Source organism: Microcaecilia unicolor, chromosome 5, assembly GCF_901765095.1.
Source record: "Microcaecilia unicolor chromosome 5, aMicUni1.1, whole genome shotgun sequence".
Taxonomy (NCBI): Eukaryota; Metazoa; Chordata; class Amphibia; order Gymnophiona; family Siphonopidae; genus Microcaecilia; species Microcaecilia unicolor.
In genome coordinates this window covers 24859698-24876620 of record NC_044035.1, presented here as the reverse complement: position 1 = coordinate 24876620, position 16923 = coordinate 24859698, and positions in this window count along the sequence as shown.

The window sequence follows — 16923 nt, the reverse complement described above, 5'->3', positions numbered from 1 at the left end:
CCCCCAACTGTACACCACTACAATAGCCCTTATGGGCGAAGAGAGTATCTATATGTGGGTACAATGGGTTTTTGGTGAGTTTTGGAGGGCTCATAGTTTCCACCACAAGTGTAAATGTTAGGGGGACATATGGGCCTGGGTCCCGCTGGCTACAGTGCACTGCATCGACCACTACAGTACTCCAGGGACCTGCATGCTGCTCTAATATACGTGGAGGGGCATAATTGAACGAAAACGTCTATCTCCATGGGCGTTTATCTCCGAGAACGGGTCCGTGAAGGGGCAGACCGAACCGTATTTTCGAAAAAAATAGACGTCCATGTTTTATTCGACAATTTGTGAGCTGGGCGTTTTTGTTTTTCAGCGATAATGGAAAATGAAAGCGCCCAGCTCAAAAACGAATAAATCCAAGGCATTTGTTTGTGGGAGGGGCCAGGATTCGTAGTGCACTGGTCCCCCTCACATGCCAGGACACCAACCGGGCACCCTAGGGGGCACTTTTACAAAAACAAAAAAATAGGTAAAAGAGCTCCCAGGTGCATAGCACCCTTCCCTTGTGTGTTGAGCCCCCCAAATCCCCCTCAAAACCCACCACCCACAAGTCTACACCATTACTATAGCCCTAAGGGGTGAAGGGGGGCACCTACATGTGGGTACAGTGGGTTTGGGGGGTTGGACGACTAATAAGCATTAAGCAGCACAATTGTAACAGGTAGGGGGGGGGATGGGCCTGGGTCCACCTGCCTGAAGTCCACTGCACCCCCTAACAACTGCTCCAGGGACCTGCATACTGCTGCCAGGGAGGTGGGTATGACATTTGAGGGTGAAAATAAACAGTTGTGAAACGGCATATTTTGTGGTGGGAGGGGGTTTGTGACCACTGGGGGAGTCAGGGGAGGTCATCCCCGATTCCCTCCAGTGGTTATCTGGTCATTTAGGGCACTTTTTGGGGCCTTATTCGTGGAAAAACAGGGTCCAGGAAAAGTGCCTTAATTCTCGCTAAAACGCATATTTTTTTTCCATTATCGGCGAAAGGCGCCCATCTCTGATCGGCCGATAACCACGCCCCAGTTCCACCTTCACCACGCCTTCGACACGCCCCCGTCAACTTTGTACACTTCTGCGATGGAGTGCAGTTGAAAACGTCCAAGTTCGGCTTTCGATTATACCGCGTTATTCGTTTTTGGGAGATAAACGCCTATCTCCCGATTTAGGTCGCAATATAGGCATTTTTGTCTTTCGATTATAAGCTGGATAGTAACATAGTAGATGACAGCAGAAAAAGACCTGCACGGTCCATCCAGTCTGCCCAACAAGATAAACTCATATGTGCTACTTTTTGTGTATACCTTACCTTGATTTGTACCTGTCCTTTTCAGGGCACAGACCGTATATGTCTGCCCAGCACTATCCCCGCCTCCCAACCACCAGTCCCACCTCCCACCACCGGCTCTGGCACAGACCATATAATTCTGCCCAGCACCATCCCGCCTCCCAACCACCAGCCCCGCCTCCCACCACCGGTTCTGGCACAGACCGTATAAGTCTGCCCAGCACTATCCCCGCCTCCTGCCACCGGCTCTGGCACATGCCGTATAAGTCTGCCCAGCACCATCCCCGCCTCCCGCCGCCGGCTCTGCCACCCAATCTCAGCTAAGCTCCTTAGGATCCATTCCTTCTGAACAGGATTCCTTTATGTTTGTCCCACGCATGTTTGAATTCCGTTACCGTTTTCATTTCCACCACCTCCCGCGGGAGGGCATTCCAAGCATCCACCACCCTCTCTGTGAAAAAATACTTCCTGACATTTTTTTGAGTCTGCCCCCACTACACCACTACCATAGCCCTTACAGGTGAAGGGCGTTCTCCTGTCCTTTAGGGCTACCAGCATCCTGAAGAGGCATTGTGGCTCTTGAACCATGAACACAGAGCAGTTACAGTCAAATATCTCCTTCAGAGCTGGGCTTCCACACTGGAGACTGCATCTCTTAAAGTCCCCAGAAGGTAGGGATTTCTGGGTTTGGCAGATGACTGTGAGGATAAGAAAGTAAAAATAGGAGAGACAGCTTCCTTTTGGCACAGATGGAAAAATAGGATACATCTGTGCTGCATTTAAGGAGGGACTGGATTTCATGCTGCTTTTAAAAATGGATTTATTTCAAAAGATGCATTAGCTACCTGCTGTGTGTCTGCTGTCTAGATACATTTCAGGCAGTATTTCACAGACATAATAATTTGGGTTCAAATAACTTCTTTCTAGCAATAAGAAGGTAGTTAATATGGTTGGACTTTTGCTGACTATCAAAATGGCAAATGATGATAAAACAGAAAAAGGAACTTTAGGCTCCGTGACCCTCAGCTATATGGGAGACAACCTTTGCATTAAAGAGCTTTAGTGGACCGTTTCAAACTTGACAACGCAGCAAATTTTAACTGAGATGAGATAGAGGAAAAAGAGAATGAACCGAGAAGAAAACTTGAGCGCATGGCAGTGAAGGAGAGGTGAAAAGAGTGAAGCCACAACTAACCACAGCTAAGCCCCCTGACATAGTAACGTAATAGTAACATAGTAGATGACGGCAGAAAAAGGAAAAGCAGAACTTTTTCTAAATCAAGGATGGATAAAATTATACCCTGGACAATATCCAAAAGCAGATCTGGCTGATAAGTGTTTTTGTAAAAAAAAAAAATACAATTGCAGTTTTATATGTATACCAGTGAATATGATCGGTCCAGAAAAGTGGCATGGTTTGGACAGGGAAAGAGTGGTAAAAAAAAGTTATATAGCAATGAAATTCACCACCAAATATATATATAGCTTACCCAAGCTGCAAAGGTCTTAAATACAAATCAACCTACGCATCCAGTTTCTCCTACATAAGCACACAACTGTGGAACGCATTACCAAAAGCCTTGAAAACGACGTACGACCACCTAAACTTCCGGAAAACACTAAAAATCAACCTGTTTAAAAAGGCATACCCTTCCGATCCAACTTAAATGCCTAACCCCAGCAACACAACAAAACTAAGGTACGTAATGGACATAACACAACTCCTCCACTGTTCGATTCCTTAATGCGGCTGTGCCACGTGAACTTGATCTTACCACAACATCACTTTGTATTTGTTAACACCGGAGTCTGCAAACGTCTCTCCGGTACTATGTGAGCCACATCGAGCCTACAAATCGGTGGGAAAATGTGGGATACAAATGTAATAAATAAATCAAAGGGGCCCTTTTACTAAGCTGGCACCCGCGTTTGGCCGGCAGTAGTTCTGGGTTGCCAAGCGGCAACCATTTAGTAAAAGAGGCCCAAAGTGTTGATAACTAAGTAGTAGGTCTCACTTCTAAGCACATAACTGGCTATAGAAGTTATATGTAGATGTTCAAAATGGAACTTACACGCCTATCCACCACTGTGAATATCTATGACCCACATTGTCAGGATTATGACTCAGCCATTTAAATGCCGGAGGAAGTTCACAAATAACTCATAAGCGTCAGTCTTCAGGACTCGGTAGCAGTTCATCAGTGGAGACTGCTGAAAGCCATTAATTGTCTTGTCCCCGGGTTCTCCGAGAATGCCGTTTCATGACTCAACATTTTTTTTTCACTCTTTAAAGTTTTCTTCTAGGCCCTGCCTTAATAGACTGATGCTGCTTCTCTAAGTTATCTCTGCTATTTAACATATTTATAAATGGCATGGAAATTGGAACGACGAGTGAGGTGATTAAATTTGTAGATGACACAAAACTATTCAAGCTTGTTAAAACACGTGTGGACGGTGAAATATTGCAGGAAGACCTTAGGAAACTGAAAGACTGTGCATCCAAATGGCAGATGAAATTTGGACAAATGCAAGCTGATGCACATTGGAAAGAACCAGTGGCGTACCAAGGGGGGGCGCCCCGGGTGCACGCCGCTGGGGGGTGCAGCGGCGCGCGCCTGTCAGCTGAGTTCGCTGACTTCGCTAACCGCTGCAGCTCCCTCTGCCCCGGAACAGAGAGAGAGCTGCAGCGAAGTTAGCGAACTCAGCTGACAGGCACGTGCCGCGGCACCCCCCCCAGTGGCGTGCACCCGGGGGGGGGGTCATTTCGCCAGGGGGGGGGCGCATCGGCGATCCGCCCCGGGTGTCATGCCGGCTAGGATCGCCACTGGAAAGAACAATCTGAATCATAGTTACCTGACGCTAGGGTCCACCTTGGGGTCAGCATTCGAGAAAAAGATCTAGATGTCGTTGTAGTGTGCGGTGGTGGCCAAAAAAGCAAACAGGACGCTAAGAATTATTAGAAAAGGGATGGTGAATAAGACCAAAAATACTACAGTACCTTTGTATTGCTCCATGGTGCGCCCGCACCTTGAGTATTGCGTTCAGTTCTGGTCACCGTATCTCAAAAAAATATATAGTGGAATTAGAAAAGGATCAAAGAAGAGTGACCAAAATGATAAAGGGGATGGAACGCCTCTTGTATGAGGAAAGGCTAAAGAGGTTAGGGCTCTTCAGCTTGGAAAAGAGACGGATGAGGGGAGATAGGATTGAGGTCTACAAAATCCTGAGTGCTGTAGAACAAGTAGAAGTAAATCAATTTTTTACTCATTCCAAAAGTACAAAGACTAGGGGACACTCAATGAAGTTACACGGTAAAACTTTTAAAATTAATAGAAGGACATATTTTTTCACTCAACGCATAGGCGCCCCATATAAGAGGCTTGGGGAGGCTAAGCCTCCCCAGCCCAATCGTGAACTTCCGTTTTGTGACCCCCAGCCCGCCCGCCCTCCCACCCTCCGCACGCATGTGTTATCTTTTTTACTTCCGTGGCAGCGACGTGACGTCACTTCCATGGAGAGTACGGAGGTAAGCTCCGCCCGTGGCAGTGACGTGACGTCGCTTCCACGGAGATGGAGGTAAGCTCCGCTCCCTTTAGACTTCCCAAAACAGTTGGCTACCGACCGTCTATGACTCAACGGATAGTTAAGCTCTGGAACTCTTTGCTGGAGGATGTGGTAACAGTGGTTAGCATATCTGGGTTTAAAAAGGATTGGACAGTTTCTGGAGGAAAAGTCCATAGTCTGCTACTGAGACAGACGTGGGGAAGCAACTGCTTACCCTGGGATTTGTAGCATGGAATGTTGCTACTATTTGGGTTTCTGCCAGGTACTTGTGACCTGGATTGGCCACTGTTGGAAGCAGGATACTGGGCTAGATGGACCATTGGTCTGACATAGTATGGCTACTCATGTTCGTATGTAATAAAATGAAATATCTCCAATGTTTTTGACCCCAGCATTCTGACGCTATCCAAATTGGAGCTCACTCCTACCAGTTGTCAAGCACAGTTAACTGTTGCTTAAGATTGTGGAAATAATTTCCGGTCTAAATTTAATGCAACTTGTTTTGGTCATGTAAAGTGCCCAACGAATTCCCTAGTAAAGAGCAGTGCATTTTTTCTAGCAAAAAAGGTGCCGGTACTCAAATGCCAGGCCACCCTTCAGGATTGGGGTGATCACTGAGGGACCCACCCCACAATAGCCAGGCTCCCTGCAACCAGTCATAGAATCTAAGACAAGGCAGAATTGGTTTGTAGAGCCTGAGCTCTTTCATTAAAACTTGGGGACCATGGGTCACATTTAGCAGACAATGGAAAAGGTGCCGGTACTCAGTACCCCCAAGTACCCCCTCAAAAAAAGCTCCGGTAAAGAGAAAGTTAAGCATAAAAATGACATTTTATATGAACTCAGGTAAATTAAGGAGCAAGACAACAGATCAAGTTTGCGTCCTGCTAGCCCTGGCATGCTTCTTGGCAGGTGCCATTTGCTCAGTACTTAGGGATCTGCGGTATTCTAAGGTTGCCTTTGAGTTGGGAACTAGCTGTGATTTTAGAACAGTGCAGACAAAATGCTAAGCATAACAGGTCTGTGAGTAGTAGATTCTGTGCTGAAGAAGAGAGGTGTGGTAGCCGTGTTAGTCCACTCTTAAAGGTTATCAATAGAAATCAAACAAAATAAAACATGGAAAAGAAAATAAGATGATACCTTTTTTATTGGACCTAACTTAATACATTTCTTGATTAGCTTTCGAAGGTTGCCCTTCTTCCTCAGATGGGAAATAAGCAAATGTGCTAGCTGACAGTGTATATAAGTGAAAACATTCAAGCATTACTATGACAGTAAAATAGATACCATTGGAGATTCTACATGGAATGTTGCTACTATTGGAGATTCTACATGGAATGTTGCTATTCCACTAGCAACATTCCATGTAGAAGGATGCGCAGGCCACATAAGTGAAAACATTCAAGCATTACTATGACAGTAAAATAGATACCATTGGAGATTCTACATGGAATGTTGCTACTATTGGAGATTCTACATGGAATGTTGCTATTCCACTAGCAACATTCCATGTAGAAGGATGCGCGGCCACATTGGTGATCTACAAGGGCCGACTTCTACATGGAATGTTGCTAGTGGAATAGCAACATTCCATGTAGAATCTATAGAAATCAAACAAAATAAAACATGGAAAAGAAAATAAGATGATACCTTTTTTATTGGACATAACTTAATACATTTCTTGATTAGCTTTCGAAGGTTGCCCTTCTTCCTCAGATGGGAAATAAGCAAATGTGGTAGCTGACAGTGTATATAAGTGAAACATCCAAGCAGTTCAATGACAGTCTAGCAGGGTGGGGGTAGGTAGGAGGTATGCATGGGGACATCAAATCATTTCATTGATAGTCTAACAGCCTGTGCTGAAGAACAAATCAATCAATATGAATTGGAATAGGAGATCGCATAATAATACACGTTTCTCCTTTCCATCAACGAAGGGGGAAAAAAAGATTTAAACTTCATGAAAAACCTCTGGCTTTTCAAGCTCCAAAAATCTGGAAGGAAATTGCCTATTGCTTTGATCATTCATATTCCTATTTAAATTTCAGGAAAAATCTGAAGACCTTGTTATTTAAAAGATAGTTTCAATGTTAATTTTAGATTAAGTGTATTCTTTTTGTATTTAGTGTTATAGTGGCACTTTTTATATACTTTTGTATCCTAATTGTAATCCCCAAGTGATTATCTTGGTTTTCTTTGCTAATTGTAAACTGCTTAGAACCTTGTGGTATTAGCGATATGGAAGTAAATGTTAATAATAATAATATTGGAGGTAATCAAACCTAAACTTTCCTTGGAAGCTGAAAATTAAGACTTTGGGGCCAATATTCAGACCACAGGAGGGAGCCCGGCTAAATCCCACAGTCGGTGGCGAACCCGGAAATTCAATGCTGGGCCATATGTGTCGCCTGGCATTGAATTTCCAGGGTGTTTTTTTTTTGGCTGCTATGAACATAGCCGGTTAAGTCGATATTCATCAGCTGACCTGCTAAGTTTTATTTATTTATTTTATTTATTAGGATTTATTTACCTCCTTTTTGAAGGAATTCACTCAGGGGCCCTTTTACAGACCAGTGATAAGCCCAGTGTGGGCTTACCACTCGCCAGTGGTGTAGCTAGGTAGGGCCATGGAGGCCTGGGCCCCCCCCAGATTTTGCCCGAGCCCCTGGTTTTGCTGACTTCTTCAGCACCGGTCTCCTCGCCTCCCCCCACCAGCTCTCTGCTTCCCTCGCCACACCCCACAGCACCAAATACCTTTGATGGCGTTGGTCCCCAACCCCCGCCAGCCAAAGCCTTCTTCAGCGTCTCCGGCGCGCAGCGTTTGCTGCCCTGTGCTTTCTTCCTCCTGACATCCTGCACATTCCTTTACATGAAACTGAGCGTGCTGTGCTGTGGGGTGCGGCAGGGGGAGAGGTAGGGGGAGGCGAGGAGACCAGCGCTGAAGAAGGCTTCGGCTGGTGGGGGTTGTGGCAAGGCAGCGGGGTGGCAGACTAAAATGTGACCCCCCCACTTCAGGCTCTGGCCCCCTCCCACAGTGAGGTCTGGCTACGCCCCTGCCGCTCGCACTTCCAAGACTACTGCCGGCCCAACACTGCCGCTGGCGATAGTCCCACCCCGAGCATGCGCCATTTCCAGAAATGGCTTGTGCTGCGATAACCCAGCAGTAATCAGGCATCGCCACGTGCTGCCTGGCTACCGCTGGGTTAGCGCGGGAGCTCTTATCGCCACCTCATTGGGTAGCGGTAAGGGCTCCCTTCTGCATGGCCACGCGGTAAGAGTTCTCTTACCGCGTGGCCATGTGTCGTCTGGGGGCTTTTTTACCTGCTGCTCTAAAAAGGGCCCTGGCACGCGGGGAAAACGGCCCCTGCCGTGAGCACAGGGCCCTTTTTCGCACAGCTTGGTAAAAGGACCCCTTAAGGCGGTGTACAGCAAGAATAAGCCAAACATAAGCAATAGACAATTACAGCAGTAAAAATCTTCAAACAAAATAACACAAAGTATGGCATAGTGTGCTACATTACAATGTCAACACCATACACAATAAAACATTTTAAGAGACAGCATAGAGTTAAGCGAAGGTGGAACATATAGAGGGGCATAATCGAACGAAAACGTCTATCTCCATGGGCGTTTATCTCCGAGAACGGGTCCGTGAAGGGGCAGACTGAACCGTATTTTGGGAAAAAATAGACGTCCATGTTTTATTCGACAATTTGTGAGCTGGGCGTTTTTGTTTTTCAGCGATAATGGAAAATGAAAGCGCCCAGCTCAAAAATGAATAAATCCAAGGCATTTGTTCGTGGGAGGGGCCAGGAGTCGTAGTGCACTGGTCCCCCTCACATGCCAGGACACCAACCGGCCACCCTAGGGGGCAGTTTTACAAAAAAAAAAAAAAAAAGGTAAAAGAGCTCCCAGGTGCATAGCACCCTTCCCTTGGGTGTTGAGCCCCCCAAGCCCCCCTCAAAACCCACCACCCACAAGTCTACACCATTACTATAGCCCTAAGGGGTGAAGGGGGGCACCTACATGTGGGTACAGTGGGTTTGGGGGGCGGTGTGGAGGGCTCCCATTTACCAGCACAAGTGTAACAGGTGGGGGGGGGATGGGCCTGGGTCTACCTGCCTGGCGTCCACTGCACCCCCTAATAACTGCTCCAGTGACCTGCATACTGCTGCCAGGGAGGTGGGTATGACATTTGAGGGTGAACATAAAAAGTTGTGAAACGGCATATTTTTGTGGTGGGAGGGGGTTTGTGACCACTGGGGGAGTCAGGGGAGGTCATCCCCGACTCCCTCCAGTGGTCATCTGGTCATTTAGGGCACTTTTTGGGGCCCTATTCATGGAAAAACAGGGTCCAGGAAAAGTGCCCTAAATTCTCGCTAAAAACGCATATTTTTTTCCATTATCGGCGAAAGGCGCCTATCTCTGATCGGCCGATAACCACGCCCCAGTTCCGCCTTCACCACGCCTTTGACACGCCCCCATCAACTTTGTCCGCATCCGCGACGGAGTGCAGTTGAAAACGTCCAAATTCGGCTTTCGATTATACCGCTTTATTCGTTTTTGTGAGATAAACGTCTATCTCCCGATTTGGGTCGCAATATAGGCGTTTTTCTTTTTCAATTATAAGCTGGACAGATAGATAAGATAGAGTAACAGGAGTTAGTAAATAAGGGACTCATTTAAAGAACGTTGCAAATGAGGTCAGAAAGGTTCTTGAACATTATCTTAGCTAGGGTAGGAGTGAATAAACATGTGCTGTTATATTGTATGTGCAGCCGGTGACATTTATTTATTTATTTTATTTATTTATTGCATTTGTACCCCACATTTTCCCATGTATTTGCAGGCTCAATGTGGTTTACATAGTACCGGAGAGGCGTTTGCCCAGTCGGTTAGTAGCAGATACAAGGTTGTATATTGATCGTATGAGTTATAAGTGGAGGGTCGTAAGGGATGAGGATTGTCCGTTGTCCGTTTACTTCTTCCGTTAAAGGCCTGGTTGAAGATCTAAGCTTTCACCTGTTCCTGAAGTAGAGACAGTCTTGTGTTAAGTGAGTGCATTCCAGAGCGTAGGGGCTACTGCGCAGAAGGCTCGTTTCCGGGTGTCACATTGTGTGATGTCCTTTGGAGAGGGTGTGGTTAGGTATACTCCTTGGAAGGACCTTAGTGACCTTGGACATGTGCATAAAGTGATCTTGTTCTTCAAGGACTCAGCGCCTTTTCCTTTAAGTGCCTTGAAGGTCAAGCATAGAATTTTAAAATTGGCCGATAGACCTACTATTTATGGTCAGCCGATGAGTATTGGCGTTAACCAGCTATGTGGCGTGACATAACCGGTGACCGGGCTAGCCACTAAGGACCAGATTCTATATACGGTGCCTAGAAAATCCACGCAGAAAACATTTCCGCCTAAGCGTATTGTATTTAGGCACATAAATAGAATACGCTTAGTTGATATGCCAGCGCCTAAAACTGCGCATCTCCATTTACACCAGTGAAAATGTGGCGTAAATCCCAGCACGTAGATTTAGGCCACAGAGGGCTATATTCTATAATAACGTGCATAAGTTTCGGGACACCCATGAAGTGTCCACTTCCCTGCCCATAACCACACCCCTTTTTGCTTACGCAGATTAAAATTTAGGTGCAGTGCATTACAGAATACGATTCGGCAGTTGTGCATAGGCGAGATGCTGCAACAGAGGAAGAGTTTCCGGAGCCGCCGAAGGTAGTGTGTGCTTACAGCGTTGACGCTGCCGGTGGCCCGAAACATTGAAGAAGGGCAGAGAGCGAGCCAGAGAGGTACAGAGAAGGGAGCCGGCCACCCCAGAACAGAGCTAGCCAGCCAGTCAGCCGCCAGACAACGTTAAAAAGCTAAAGAAGGTAACTTTTCCCTAATTCCCCCTCCCCCCGTGCAGCTGTCGGGTCAAAGTTTGTTTTCAGGCCAAAAAGCACTTGTTGTTTATAGCTTTATTTAAAGTAAGCTTGCTTCACTCTGAAATGTGGAATTTTTTGTATAGCAAAAATGTATGAACTTGCTCCTTTTTGTTTTACGGAATGCAATGGTTATTATAAAAATGCAGTTGCCTTTTTTATTAATGCTGTTTCACAGAGAGATATTGAATAATGAGGTAGGGGGAGAGGGGGGATACGCACCACCTGTAAAAAAAAAAATGTTTTCAGCACCCCCAATCATTTTGAAAAGTTGGCTCCTATGAGCTGAGATAGCCGGCTATCTCGCTGTGAATATTAGCGCTTAGCTGGTTTAAGGCTATTTAACCAGCCAGGAGCCGTCCTCGGCCGGTTAAATAGCGCTGATTATTGGGGGGGAGGGGGGGTTAATTTTCATACTTCAAATATGTCTTGTAAAGGAATGTTAGATAAAGGCATCATGCAGGGGGCCCGGTGGCGGATGCAGAGGGGCTGTCGACAGAGCTGAGGGCGGGCGGGTGAGACCGGGGACTGCGGCGCTGGGCTCCCCTTGGAGGCCCGGGGAACTTTGACCCCCCCCCCTGCCCCCCCTCTCGGCGGCCCTGATGCATGGCAAGGTTGAAAGTCAATGCGAAAGAGGAACAGCGGTAATGTAATGGATCAGTAGAATAACAGCAGCTTGGAGGCCACTCTTTCAACAATTAGTTGCCTGACTGAAGGCTGAACACAATTCAGAACAATTATCTTTAGGGTCGCCACGAGATGACATTAACTCGATAGCATGCAACAACAAGCAAGAGAGAGCGTGAAGTGGGTCTGGCTGCCGTCGGGTGTCAGTTAAGTGCTGGACGTTTCTTGTTCCATATATGCATTCATTACTACTACTACTACTTAACATTTCTAAAGCGCTACTAGGGTTACGCAGCGCTGTACAGTTTAACAAAGAAGGACAGTCCCTGCTCAAAGGAGCTTACAATCTAAAGGACGAAATGTCAAGAGACAATTTATTGTTGCATTGTAAGTAGAGGAGTGTGGTAGCCGTGTTAGTCCACTCTTAAGGTTATCAATAGAAATCAAACAAAATAAAACATGGAAAAGAAAATAAGATGATACCTTTTTTATTGGACATAACTTAATACATTTCTTGATTAGCTTTCGAAGGTTGCCCTTCTTTGTCAGATCGGAAATAAGCAAATGTGCTAGCTGACAGTGTATATACAGTGGGGGAAATAAGTATTTGATCCCTTGCTGATTTTGTAAGTTTGCCCACTGACAAAGACATGAGCAGCCCATAATTGAAGGGTAGGTTATTGGTAACAGTGAGAGATAGCACATCACAAATTAAATCCGGAAAATCAAATTGTGGAAAGTATATGAATTTATTTGCATTCTGCAGAGGGAAATAAGTATTTGATCCCCCACCAACCAGTAAGAGATCTGGCCCCTACAGACCAGGTAGATGCTCCAAATCAACTCGTTACCTGCATGACAGACAGCTGTCGGCAATGGTCACCTGTATGAAAGACACCTGTCCACAGACTCAGTGAATCAGTCAGACTCTAATCTCTACAAAATGGCCAAGAGCAAGGAGCTGTCTAAGGATGTCAGGGACAAGATCATATACCTGCACAAGGCTGGAATGGGCTACAAAACCATCAGTAAGACGCTGGGCGAGAAGGAGACAACTGTTGGTGCCATAGTAAGAAAATGGAAGAAGTACAAAATGACTGTCAATCGACAAAGATCTGGGGCTCCACGCAAAATCTCACCTCGTGGGGTATCCTTGATCATGAGGAAGGTTAGAAATCAGCCTACAACTACAAGGGGGGAACTTGTCAATGATCTCAAGGCAGCTGGGACCACTGTCACCACGAAAACCATTGGTAACACATTATGACATAACTGATTGCAATCCTGCAGTGCCCGCAAGGTCCCCCTGCTCCGGAAGGCACATGTGACGGCCCGTCTGAAGTTTGCCAGTGAACACCTGGATGATGCCGAGAGTGATTGGGAGAAGGTGCTGTGGTCAGATGAGACAAAAATTGAGCTCTTTGGCATGAACTCAACTCGCCGTGTTTGGAGGAAGAGAAATGCTGCCTATGACCCAAAGAACACCATCCCCACTGTCAAGCATGGAGGTGGAAATGTTATGTTTTGGGGGTGTTTCTCTGCTAAGGGCACAGGACTACTTCACCGCATCAATGGGAGAATGGATGGGGCCATGTACCGTACAATTCTGAGTGACAACCTCCTTCCCTCCGCCAGGGCCTTAAAAATGGGTCGTGGCTGGGTCTTCCAGCACGACAATGACCCAAAACATACAGCCAAGGCAACAAAGGAGTGGCTCAGGAAGAAGCACATTAGGGTCATGGAGTGGCCTAGCCAGTCACCAGACCTTAATCCCATTGAAAACTTACGGAGGGAGCTGAAGCTGCGAGTTGCCAAGCGACAGCCCAGAACTCTTAATGATTTAGAGATGATCTGCAAAGAGGAGTGGACCAAAATTCCTCCTGACATGTGTGCAAACCTCATCATCAACTACAGAAGACGTCTGACCGCTGTGCTTGCCAACAAGGGTTTTGCCACCAAGTATTAGGTCTTGTTTGCCAGAGGGATCAAATACTTATTTCCCTCTGCAGAATGCAAATAAATTCATATACTTTCCAAAATGTGATTTTCCGGATTTAATTTGTGATGTGCTATCTCTCACTGTTACCAATAACCTACCCTTCAACTATGGGCTGCTCATGTCTTTGTCAGTGGGCAAACTTACAAAATCAGCAAGGGATCAAATACTTATTTCCCCCACTGTAAGTGAAAACATTCAAGCATTACTATGACAGGGTGGGAGGAGGGGGGTGGGTAGGAAGTATGCATGGGGACATCAAAGCATATCATTGATATTCTAACAGGGTGGGTCACCTATCCACACCCACCCTGTTAGAATATCAATGATATGCTTTGATGTCCCCATGCATACTTCCTACCCACCCCCCTCCTCCCACCCTGTCAGACTGTCATAGTAATGCTTGAATGTTTTCACTTATATACACTGTCAGCTAGCACATTTGCTTATTTCCCATCTGAGGAAGAAGGGCAACCTTCGAAAGCTAATCAAGAAATGTATTAAGTTATGTCCAATAAAAAAGGTATCATCTTATTTTCTTTTCCATGTTTTATTTTGTTTGATTTCTATAGATTCTACATGGAATGTTGCTATTCCACTAGCAACATTCCATGTAGAAGTCGGCCCTTGTAGATCACCAATGTGGCCGCGTAGGCTTCTGCTTCTGTGAGTCTGACGTCCTGCACGTACGTGCAGGACGTCAGACTCACAGAAACAGAAGCCTGCGCAGCCTTCTACATGGAATGTTGCTAGTGGAATAGCAACATTCCATGTAGAATCTCCAATAGTAGCAACATTCCATGTAGAATCTCCAATGGTATCTATTTTAGTGTCATAGTAATGCTTGAATGTTTTCACTTATATACACTGTCAGCTAGCACATTTGCTTATTTCCGATCTGAGGAAGAAGGGCAACCTTCGAAAGCTAATCAAGAAATGTATTAAGTTATGTCCAATAAAAAAGGTATCATCTTATTTTCTTTTCCATGTTTTATTTTGTTTGATTTCTATTGTTGCATTGTGAAATGTGTGTTACTTTTGAATAGAATTTTTTTTAATCTGAAAAAAAGGATGAAAAAGTAATAAATTAATAAATTTAAAAAAATACCACAGAGTTTTTTCAGACCGATGATGAATGATACAACCCCAGTGAAAGATGCGGAAATTAGAGTAAGCGTTTGGGTGTTTTGAGGTCTTTTTCCTCGTGTTTTGCTGCACATTAGTAACCATATATTTGTGTATTATTGATTACTGGACTCTTCATCATATTGCTAGCTGACAGAAAAAAATGTTGCATCTTTTATGCTATATGTTATGAAGCATAAACTAATGGGACCCTTATTAGCAAAACAGCCAAAAAGTCACCACTGTATTTTCTGACAAGACTCTGGGACACATATAGCACATCTGAAATGTCTATTCAATCACTGGCAATCACCGTCCATGGCCAGATTAAAGGCTGGTGCTGAGTGTACACGCGTCACTGCCTGAGATGCCTGCCAATACTAGATCAGAGCTCACATGAACAAAGCTGCAGCGGAATAGCTGAATTTTACGTGAGTCTTCCTATCTTTTCTAATCTGACAGCTCATCCCCATTTTCCTAGCGGCATCAAGAACAAAGAGGCTGTGTAATCCGCCATCATCATGCTTAATGGCCTTATTTTCACTCATTTTTAGAGTCCATCATACAGGACATAGAATGTAATCATTTTGGTGACTGTCATCACAGAGACTAGGCTCCTTGCAAGTCTAATAGAGAAATATTGCTGGTCTGTAATTATAATATGGCAAATTTCACTGGGGATCAACTGAAAAATATGGAATGGATTCTTCTTTGTCATGACTGTTGCACAGTAATCCTGGATTCTAAATATGTTTACAGATTTGTGCACCTGGAATTTGGGCACGCTTCTGAGATGTGCATGGAAATTAATGGACTAACGAGCTGTTAGCCATCAATATTTGGTTACTAATAACCAATTGTTGAAGTTAATTGGCACTCATTAGAATTTGCACACGCATCTGGCTATGCGCTATTCTATAAGACAGTGCGCTTAACTCCCATAGCACATCTTAAAAGGAGGCGTGACCAAGGTGCCAAGCATGTACACCTGGTTTCAGCAGGTGTAAGATAGACATGGTGGAAGCCACTGCTTGCCCTGGGACTGGTAGCATGGAATCTTGCTACTATTTCGGATTCCAGGCGTAACACACATGGGGGCAGGGCCGGAGGAATGCGGTAAGCAAGGTATGCACAGCAGGGGAGCACCAACATTCGGGGGGGGGGTGTCAGAGATTGCCATGCTTACCCTTCTTTACCCTCCCCCCCACCGCTACAGCAATGCCGCCATTTCCCTCCCGCGTACTACTACCTTGCCACCCGCCCTGGTGGTGTAGTGGTCTCTGCAGCTGCGGGGGCAGGAAAGAATCCCACTCTTTCCTGCCTGCCTGCTGCTACTCCTTCTCTGGCACTCTCCAGTTTTCTGTTCTGTGCCGTGGACAGGCCCGCTATATTTAAAAAATGGCTGCCGAGGCTTCCAGCATCAGTCTCGCGAGACTGCTGCTGAAGTCTCAGCAGCCGTTTTGGGAAAACACGGCGGCGGCGCCTGCATCACAGAACAAAGAAGCCGAGAGCACCGGAGACGGAGTGGTGGTAGCGGGCAAGAAAGAGTGGGATTTTTTCCTGCCCCCACAGCCGCAGAGGCCACTACACCACCAGAGTGGGCGGCAAGGTAGGATTCTAGTATGCTGGAGGGGGGATGGCGGCATTACTGTGGGGGAGGGGGAGGTTTTGGCACAGTATAAGTCGAGGGGCAGGTTTTGGCAAGGAAACCAACGGACTGCATTAAGAGCTTAAATCCCATTTAGTTATGAAACAAATGAGAGATCTGCATGAAAGAAAATACTTTTTTTAATTATTTTGACTTATGAAAACCACTTTTCCCTGAAACATGCTCAAAACAGAATAATCCATTTGTACAAAAGAGATGAGATGAAGATGTGATTCCACGTGCCCCAATGAAAGAAGAGTTTAATTTTACTTCCAATCTTTATAATGCCAGGCTTCCCAAGGCAGATTACAACAACAGTTAAGATTAACCCATCAGTAAACAGGACATCCTCACTGAAATTTGGCCATATTTTACTGCATTTATGGAACAGTGTAAAAAAAGGAGCACAAAATATAGCCTTTATCAGTGCTGTTTCCAGCAGCTACAATAATTTTTTAAGCAGCTTTCAAATAAATTAAAAAGCTGTCTAGTAAAAAAAAACTAAAACTTTTGTTCTTCACCTTTTAAGGCACTGGCATGAAAAAGGGTGCAGGGTGGGAGAAGGGGAAGGGAGAAGAGAGAAAGGAGATGCTGGATGGTGTGGGGGAAGCCAACTGATATTTTCCAGGGGGGCGCCAGAGACCCAAGCACCGGCCCTGCATGAGGGAAACCACTGCTTGCCCTGGGATTGGT